Genomic DNA, 10,061 nt, shown 5'->3' with positions numbered 1-10,061 from the left:
CCCGAGATTTCTTCTTAGTCAAAAAGGTATATCGACGTGGCCTCCCCTAGATATAGGATGCTGCAATAACCAGGGACAGAGGTAGGGGCAAGAGTGTTCATCTGAATCCCCTTCGCCAGAAAAAGACACTGTATATAAAAGTTCAAAATTATTTTCTTTATGTATATACAGTAAATATTGAATTCCCTTGGCTTCTCTGTGTTTACTTTTTTATACTTTTGAATTCCCAGGATGAAAATTCTGGCTCTGCCACTGGCTGCAACATCTCTTTAACTATGGCCACTTGTTTTTCCGCGTGTTATATTTTGTTATTGAAGCTTCCTTACTGCTGATATTTGTTCTAGAACTTTTTTTTAAGGCATAAGCTTACTCTACTTACTGAGTTAAGTGAATTCTATCTGCCTGAAGCTGTAAATACCACTCTTTATGAACCTTACTAATGTGACGTTTCAAAAACTTCTTACGTTTTAGATTTGTTATATAAGGTAAAAACTGAAAAGGAAGGTAAAGGTAAAAAGGCTCTGTGAACATATTAAAAGCTTTATGGTTTAGGAAAAGGGGCAAAAATTGCCCCTGTGCTATTCGCGAGGATCACTTTTGCCCTCCGTTAGAAAAGTGGTAGTTTTATGACCTAGCCGTTAGAAAAAGGGTGCATTTATGCTCTTATTTCAAATTTCAGTTAACGGGACTTTCAACCAAAAAAAATAAAAATTGCCACGTGTCAATGTTACAAAAAACATTTTTTTTTTATTCTTTTTATCTTTTTAGAGACGAAAGGTGCAAATATACTTCAAAACTTTGTAATTTAGAGCAGATACACCCCTCGTTAAAAAGTGTTGTATAGGGTGTTACAGTGGATGCAAATACAGCCATACTCTCCAGCAAATTGGGAGCAACATCAGCAGTGGCTGATCACTATGTCCGAGGGAAGATCCCAGAAGGCTAAAGCTACCAAGATGCTCTGTACTGAGGTTATTCATGCCATCTGGATAGAGAGGAACATGAGAATATTTGAGAAGCAAAGCAGAACTTGGGATATTGTGGCAAAGGAGATTGTTTATGTTCTGTGTGTTAAAGCTTCATCTAGAGTTCAAAATGTATTCCATTGCCTTAGATTCTAGAGTAGCTCTTGTGTTTTTTCTAAGGATTGCTAGCAAGTTGTGTATAATTTGCTACTGATTTGTAATGCTCCACTGTGGTGAATAATAAAAAGCTTAGTTACCAAAAAAAAAAAAAGTGTTGTATATATATCCGCTCTTGGTTACAAGATGATCTGAAATATCTTTTTGGCTGATGAATTTTTAAAAAAAAATCATTTAGCTTATTTTTTAATTAAAAAAATTTCACGTGGCTTTAAAAAAGTCTACCCATTTTTTTTTTGAGTAGACATATTTTTCCAAAGCCACATGATAATTTTTTTTGATGTTGTCGGGTTTGGTTTGTTTAAGAAAATATCTTCGTGACTTTAAAAAAATAAGTCTACCAATTTTTTTAAACGAACCAGACTCGGCACACCAGAAAAAAAATTATCATGTGGTTTAGAAAAATTGGTAGACTTTTTTTAAAGCCACGTGACATTTTTTAAAATTAAAAAACAAGCTAAATAATTTTTACAGAAAAAATCCATCAGCAAAAAGGGTATATTCGCACCATTTTGTAACGGCAGGGATATATATACACCACTTTTTAAACTAAAGGTATATCTGCTCTAAATTGCAAAGTTGAGAGGTATATTTGCACCTTTGCCCTATTTTTAAAACATCCCGACTATTTATTAACAGAGGTCAAAATGCTCCTCAACGAAAAGTACAGGGGCAATTTTGGCCCTTCTCCGTTATGGTTTTGATCTTTTGATATATTTGAACAAACCAATTTTATTTTTTTAGAAAGTGATACCAAGGCTATATTGTTTTTTCTTTTTTGCTTCAAAATTGGGGTAGGTGAAGGGAAAATGGGGGAGAAGATTACAAGGTGGGGAATCAAACCCTCACCAACAATATAAAAGTTTAGTTAGTTAACTAACTGAACTACTAAAATTCCCATTACCAAGGCAATATTAGATGGAGTGTTGTAATTAGGACACCATTAGTAAATTAACTTAGTTAAAGAAAAAAAAGAAATTACGTATATCTCAAAACTAGAAAAAGAGAACCCTAGCATTCAAAATATTCAAATCATAAGCGATGGAGAAGTGGAAGTTACAAAAGATGAGACAAAAGACAAATCTTTACAACGGCCAACATATGAAAAAATCAGTGATTCTCAATCTCCACCGAAAATTTTGCAACGGTATCTGTTTTTGTGTGTGTGTTTTTCTTGTAACGGGACTACGGGAGTTATCTTTTATGCACTTCGACTATTTCATTGAATGTCTACTATCTCCTAGCTTAAACTCTTACCAAGACTTAGATAGATGGAATATAAAAAACTATCTCCGCTGCTCGGTCTCCATGATCAAGAATATTTATACAAAAAAGGATAAAAAATGCCCTTAACGTATTAGTAATGGTTCAAATATGCCCTCCTTCAACCTATTGGATCAGATTTGCCTTTTCTTCTACCACCTATTGGAGTAAAATATGCACTTAACGTATTAGCAGTGGCTCAAATATGTCCTCTTTCCACCTATTGGATCAAATTTGCTCCAAACGATATTATAAGGCTTAAAATTGTCCCTCCATTAACGACACAATTATATGACATTTAATTGAATTTTAATTAAATATGTGTCCACGTAAAATTTTGACTCGACCCGTTCATGATGCAGCCCACCACAAAACACGGTTTAAATTAATGCGAAAGGATAAAATAGTTTTTCACTTCTAATACATTAAGGGCATTTTTACCCCAATAGGTGGAAGGAAGGGCAAATTTGATCCAATAGGTGGAAGGAGGGCATTTTTGAACCATTTCTAATACGTTAAGGGCATTTTGACCCTTTTTCGTATTTTTTATGTATACATAATAGATGTTGAATACCCTTAGCTTCTTTGTATGTTTAATTCGTTATATTTTGAATCCCCTTGGTGAAAAGTCTTGCTTCGCTACTAGGTGTAATGTGAATGGGAAATGAAAGAGTTCAAAATTGAGGGAAATGCCAAATTAAAAAATGGAGAGAAATGAAAAATTCTTTTACAAAGGGACAAGTGTGCTTATTTATATAGTATCTCTTCTAGCTCTTAAAGAGTTGAGAAAAGTCTACCTTTGCACCGTCATCATCGCTCCGCTTCGGTTTTGGCTTGATATATTTTTTAGACCAAATTTATTTCATTAATATAAACATTTAGTTAACGTTTTATGACCGTTAAGTGTTCCGGTAATATAATTTCCTCCAACTTTATTTTCCTTGGCTATAAATACCAGACTGTTCCTAAGTGTTTTTGCTTACGAAAAATTCTGAAGTATCGTACTCCTAGGGGTTTGAAGTATCGCTACGCCAATGTGGTTTATCTGTTCTATCTTTGGAGGAAATAATCCTAAACCTCGGGTACTAGGAGGGGATTAAGTTCCTTAAGAAAACATTGTGAATTCAGTGGGCTTGGATATATTCTGCTTCTTCTACATTCTGTTTTTTGTTTGTTTAGTTTCTAGAAATTTAATTCTCGAATAAAGAAAGATAACACTAACCACAATATTTTGCAGGGAAGCATTCAAAGAAAACAAAGCAGATGGACGTTAATGGGGATATGGGAATTCACTTGCAATAAGAAATGATTATGGACATCCTAAGCAGGCTACCTGTGCGGTCTCTTCTTCGATTCAAATGCATTTCAAAGTTTTGGATGACATTAATATCTGAGCCTTACTTTACCATGAAGCATCTCCATCATGCAAAGATTAGCCAAAATACCCAAAAAATTCTTGTTAGCCAACGGAACTGTTTTAGCGGCCAATTTTCCTTGTGTTGTTCTTCTTTATCGTCAGTTCAAGTGTTGGAGGATATAGAAAAACTTGATTGGCCCTCTAACTTTAAACCATGGAGTTGCAGAGTATATTGTTGTTACGATAGCTTCGCTCTTATTGGGATTGGTAATTATCCTGAGTGTAAAGACCTCTTACTTTTGCTATGGAACCCCTACACAAGAGAATCAATAGTACTTCCCCATAAAAAACTTTCACTAGAAAGACAGTGTACTTGCGGATTGGGATATGACTCAGCTAGTGATGACTATAAGATCCTCAAGATTGATCACACAATGTTCAAAGGCGAAATTCTCGCGCTGAAAAGTGGTTCCTGGGGAAAAATTGATAGACATCCTACTGCCATTTACCCTAGGTTGTCTTGTATGGATTCTTTGATATTTGTACATGGAGCATTTCAATGGATTGATTATTCACTGAAAAATTCTGTGGTTTCATTTAGTATTTCAAATGAGGTGTACGGGGAGGTACCATTGCCAGAGGGACTGTCCTTGTTTTTTAACATAGCGAACATCCAACATGGCGTTTCCGTATTTGGAGGAATGCTTTGTGCTTATTCTACTTGTGCTTATCAGTCGGAGGACACTTTTAAGTTCGACAAACACATGGGTTTCATGAAAGACTATGGTTCCATTTAGACACTTCGTCAAGGACACTTTTTGCTTATCGGAGCAAAACCAACACTAGTGTCTCCTACGTGGATTAAGTGGCCAATTAAATTGTACCATTTAAATTGTGTTAACTCAATTAAATTGTGCCAGCTCATTTAATTGTAAATTCACAATTTGTAAATTGAGTTTTGATAGAAAAATTTTTGGATGAAGAATGAGGTGCTACCCTTTGGTGTTGGTTTGCTCCGATAACGGTGCAAAAAGTGTCTAAGTGAATGACCCACCCGAAGTGTTTAAATGGAATAAGGGTCCAGGTGCTCCTCAATCAGCTGTCACGTCGAATGGGGTAATGCCTTTAAGTTATGGGTAATGAAAGTCTATGGTGTCAAGGAATCTTGGAATCAATTGTTTACTATACAAGGTACCAAGTTTCCTCCAGCCATGCCAAGATCTCTACCAAAATTACTTATTCTTCGTTTATACAGAAAGCTTGATCTCTCCAAAATTACTTACTTAGTATTTACTCGTATACGAACAAGATAACTTTTTCTTCTTCTATGGTAAATCATATTTCAACCTCTCATTCATTGTAATATCATAAATTCAACTTTTGATTGGAATACTTCTCACAACGCTTCCAGTACGTGAAGTCATTGTAGCTCATCAGTTAGAAAAATGACGAAATTAAAGATGGCTTTGTCAGCCAACTAAAACAACATACTCAATACTTTTCCAGATGACGATTTGTATAATGTTGTGTTGCGATAAATTTAAATGGGGAATATTCTTTAAGGATATTCTCTTATTTGATATATAACTACAAAGGCGAGATTTTCTACATATCACATTCATATGTATCAATTAGAATCTTACATATAACTACAAAACGAGATGTCCTCAACACTCGAAGTTTTTCTAACTTTTCCTTAAGTTTGAAGGTGGATTGTCCTTCGTTATTTAGTGGAAAAGCTTTATTCTTATTTCTTCTAACTAACAGTATGTGTACAGGAAGCTTTATTTTGATGAATATTTGCATGCATAAAATGATCATAATGGTACTTGTGATAGCTCAAACAAATTCATGTCACTTAGTTTAATGTTAGACTTGCTATTGTTAGACTCCCAAATTGGTCCATGATATGTTCTTTGATGTGATCAGCAAGTTGTGTGACTCAACAAATGCTTCTTTCTTGTAAATCTACAACATGCCAAATTAACTCTCCATCGAGATCTCTGTCAATCAAATAGTGTCCCAAGTTTGATCCCTGATGCACCATTTTTTCCTCTATCTTCAGAAAATTCAACCGAAAACCGTTGAACAAGATCGTTGCATCTTCTAATTGTTAAACAAACCGGTTGAAACCTTGAGTACACTTTCTACTATTGATGATTCCTCGCAGTACATAAGATACCACCCACTAAGTAAGACCAATAAGTAAATCAAAAAATTCCTAGTATTCTTTGATATATCATGTAAGTGGAAACCTTTCAATAGGTTGTGTACCAAGTAAATCAAAGAAATGAGGAAAACCATAATTTCTCTGAGAGCTAATAATGAATTCCATGTTGTAGTCCAGCATAATATTGCTCATCTCCATATAGCAACTTTTTTGCATGCAATGCTTGTAAACTTCTATATCAACAAAAAACCACATCATTTCTCATATGAATATGATCGGTAGCATAAACGAGCAAATTTGTTTTGGCCTTTTTTATTTCCATGCCAAGGTGGAAACCCCGAGTAGAAAAAATTACCATCATGTTCTCCTCCCATAGGACTTGAACATGATGGCACTGATCACTAATCCTCTCCACTTCAGCACCCTTGTGTCTCCATGTTAATTCAAAACTGAATCCAACTTAATGAACTATACCGGATGTCCAAAGCCCATGTGCGGCAAAAAAGCCAAATACTTGTTCCCATGCTTTATCATGAACCAACTAAGCGTCAATTCACTTCTCTTGAACACCACCACCATTACCATACCCCTGGTGCCTGTTTGAAAAAATATGCCAATCCTTTTCCCACCATTATACCCCTAATGGAATAGCACCGCTTGCCAACAAGCTAGCCTATTATGAACTTGCATCCCATATGAAATCCACATTGCAAATTGTATAATTATTTACGATCCTTGAATTCCTCTCTGATTCACATCGGCGGCAACAAACGTCTTGCATTTATCATCTTGTGTTTCATATTCACCACACTAAGGATCTCCATCTTGCCACAACCATCGACTTTCCAAACTAGAAGCGTCACTAGCAATCCTCATCAACCAACTATGTACCAACTCATTTCCAATGGAATTTGGATCATTGACACGAAGAAAATATTCACTTTTGAACCAGAATTGCACCACACCAGAAATCAACAAGAACCAACGTTGCACTAAATGAACAAGATCAACGGCACAAATATAAATCTGTGTTCTTGCATTCCTTGTGACGTAGCCATCACCAGAGATCTTCTCTTTCATGCAATTCCTTTCCATTGGATCAAGGATACATATATCGGCCATAGTCATGATGTCTTCACCAAAGATCTTGTTGGTTCCTTTTTTTTTTTTTTTTTGGGTAATGAAAAGATATTGCATATATGACAAAAACTAACTACAAGGGAGCATTACAAATGTTAACTAAATATTATAAACATACGAAGAACCTAAACTAACAATAGTCCTAGTAGTATTAGTACTTGCATTAAAAATTAAAAAGGCAAGTTGCAAATTTTGCGCCAATGTCTTCTCCTGGGAAGTGTTAATGCCTTAGCTAGGAGTGTGTGTACTTTTATTTTTGTGTTGTTCATCAATTGTATTAATCACGATTTTTGCACTTATTAATTCAACAATTTCTGGTGAATCATCATATGAATTAGGCATCTCGAATAGTTATTCCGTTTCTTTTTGAACTTTCTTCTTTCTATCCTTTGATTATTGTTCCTTTTGAAATTGTAGGTGAAAGAAATGAAAAAGGCGGAGATGAAAGCAGCGAAGACCTTACTTGAAAAGTATTGGTTGATTTACATCTTCAAACATTCTAAGACTATTTTGAATTTTGGACTTTTTGCAAACTTAATTATATGTATGCTAACTCTTGAATTGTCAACCAACAACTAGTTGTACATTTTGATTATATATATTTATATAAAAGAAATTATATTTTATTTAACAATCGCTATAATAGATTTTATTAATTATTGTTGCAATAGCTCATATAACGTTGCAATACCTAGTACTATTGCAATAGGTAGTAATAAGGCAATATCTAGTAATAACCGTTGCAATAACAAGTAATAACGATTAAAAGAAGTAATAACCATTGCAATAAGTAACCTTGTAACTCGACGTTGCAATATGTCTAGTGCAACGATTATGACATTTATCTACATGAACTTTAGATGATACAATTAATCGTTGCGAGTCGGCCTAAAGGATAAAATAGGTGCGTATAAATGAACCGTTGCATAAAACCGTTGCAATGTTATATTGCAACGCCTACAAGTAACGGACCCTAAACCGTTGCCATAGGTCAATAGTCTCTATGGCTACGAATCTATAGGTCTATTTTTTAGTAGTGTGTTATTGACTCTCTCAATATGATTTGCAATACTTCTCAGACCTTGAAGAGTGCCCAGGTCATCATCTCTCATTGTTACAAAGAGGCTAATCAAGTCGCGGATTTTCTTGCTAAATTGGCATCATCGAGTGGAAATAGTACCTACTGCAATTCTTTTCACCAATTGCCGAAAGAGGTGAAGGGATTATTTCAACTAGATAAATGACAATAGCCAAGCATAAAATGAAGATTTGACTAGGCCATTTTTTTTTTAAAAGCTAATGTGCATACTCTGTTTTTGCTTGAAAGAGTTATTGCATTAGCAGGACTCTTTTCTATTTTTGCCGAGTGATGGCTTCAGTCTATGTATATATTTGCCTGAGGTGATGGCAACTATATATAATAAAAGAAAATATAGTCAAATAATAACTAGTGACATCTAAATAAGGCAACCTTGACGACAATACATTAGACGATAAAAAAGAAAAAATTAACATTGATCAATTAACCTACATTTATACATGATAGATGAACGATCTATTAATATAAAAAAAGAGTATAAAAATATCGAGAGATTAAAGCCCCCCCCCCCCCTCCCAACCCCTAAACAAGTCTCTCCAATCTATAGAGTACTACATCAGTATGGACGTTGTATAATGTGAAGGAGTGATCCTCAATTTTTTATTTTTACATTGTCACAATTTATGCAACACACTATTTTATTCTTATATGAGTTAAACTATTTTTTATGTTATTTTGATTTCCAATTTTTTTGTTCAATTAAATATAATAATTAAGCATGGTTGTTTTTATCTTTTCATATAAACAAAATATTTTTTTTTCTAAGAAGTTAAAGAAAGTGATATCAACGTAATATTAGATTGTTGGAGTGGTAGAATGTGAATGATTTAAGGTGGTAAATAATAAATTACTGAAACAAAAATAAAGGAGAAAAAAAGAGGAAATAACGTATCATATCAGAAGTAGGAAACGAATAAAAATTTTAAAAAGAGAAAACCTAAGCATTCAAATCAAAAGCTATAGGGAAGAGGCAGCTTCAAAGATGAAACAAAAGGCAAATCTATTCAATGGTATCTGTTTCTTTCTGCTCCATCTCTTTCTTTTTTTTTTTTCCTTGTAACAGCAGTATTGGAGTTAGCTTTTAGGCACCTCTTATATTTGAACAAAAAAAATATTTTTTTGTTCAATTAAATATAATAATTACGCATGGTTGTTTTTATCTTTTCATAAATTTGAACAAGCAAAATATTTTTTCTAAGAAGTTAAAGAAAGTGATATCAACGTAATGATAGATTGTTGGTGTTATAATGTGAATGATTTAAGGTGGTAAATAATAAATGACTGAAACAAAAATAAAGGAGAAGAAAAAAAAGAAATAACGTATCATATCAAAAGTAGGAAACGAATAAAAATTTTAAAAAGAGAAAACCTAAGCATTCAAATCAAAAGCAATAGAGAAGAGGCAGCTTCAAAGATGACACAAAAGGCAAATCTATCCAATGGTATCTGTTTCTTTCTGCTGCATCTTCTTTTTTTTTTTTTTTTTTTTCCCTTCTTGTAACGGCAGTATCGGAGTTAGCTTTTATGCACCTCTTAAATTTTGCTTAGAGTATTGGGTACGGGTTAAGTCCTGTATTCGTTTTAAGAAATTCACTTAATATATAGAGGCAGAGCCACTTACTGGGTTTTGTATAGATTATTTGTACATATATATTAACATACAAATACAATGTTTGAGCCAAAGTTATTGGATTTTGCCCAAACCATAACTCGAATGTTGGCTCCACCCCTCTTAATATGTATTATAATTTTTCAGAACCCAATAAGTTGCTTTTTCTAGAATCCACAACTCATATACTTAAAATTTCAGATAGGAAAAGATATGTTTGCCTCAGCCGCACTTCTGCTGCTTGTGTTTTATGGTCTATATGGGACTAAGCACAATTTTTA

This window comes from Lycium ferocissimum, chromosome 12, assembly GCF_029784015.1.
Source record: "Lycium ferocissimum isolate CSIRO_LF1 chromosome 12, AGI_CSIRO_Lferr_CH_V1, whole genome shotgun sequence".
Classification (NCBI taxonomy): domain Eukaryota; kingdom Viridiplantae; phylum Streptophyta; class Magnoliopsida; order Solanales; family Solanaceae; genus Lycium; species Lycium ferocissimum.
Note: the sequence above shows the minus strand (reverse complement) of the source record.